The following is a 498-nucleotide window of genomic DNA, read 5'->3' as shown; positions in this document are numbered from 1 at the left end:
ATGTACACACATGGGTGGTGAAGGCTGAATTAAAAATAAGTAATAAAAAATGAAGATGAGAGAAGCGAGAAAGAAGAGGTGTTTTGGTGTTGAAGAATGTGGAAAGAAGTGGAATAAAGTTTGGAAGAGAAAAGAGGGGAAGGGGCAGGAAAGGTAGCAAATATGAATGGAGCTAATGATTCAAAAATCTTTCCGAATTGTGTACGTAATAAATCGATGGCCGCCAAGGACGAACAGTCCAGTGCAAGAATGCCAAGACACAGAAAGAAGCCATTTGGCCTCAAAATGGATGATTTATTCAAATTACGTTTACCTCGACCATTGACACTGCGTTTCTCGATTTACACTCTCATTGTACAACGAGACGGTTGATAAGCATCGGCTGCTTGGCATATATATATATATATATATATATATATTATATATATATTATATATATATATATATATATATATATATATACGTATATATATATATATATATATATATATATATATA

The sequence above is a fragment of the Myxine glutinosa genome, chromosome 9 (genome assembly GCF_964187855.1).
Source record: "Myxine glutinosa chromosome 9, kmMyxGlut1.1, whole genome shotgun sequence".
Taxonomy (NCBI): Eukaryota; Metazoa; Chordata; class Myxini; order Myxiniformes; family Myxinidae; genus Myxine; species Myxine glutinosa.
Note: the sequence above shows the minus strand (reverse complement) of the source record.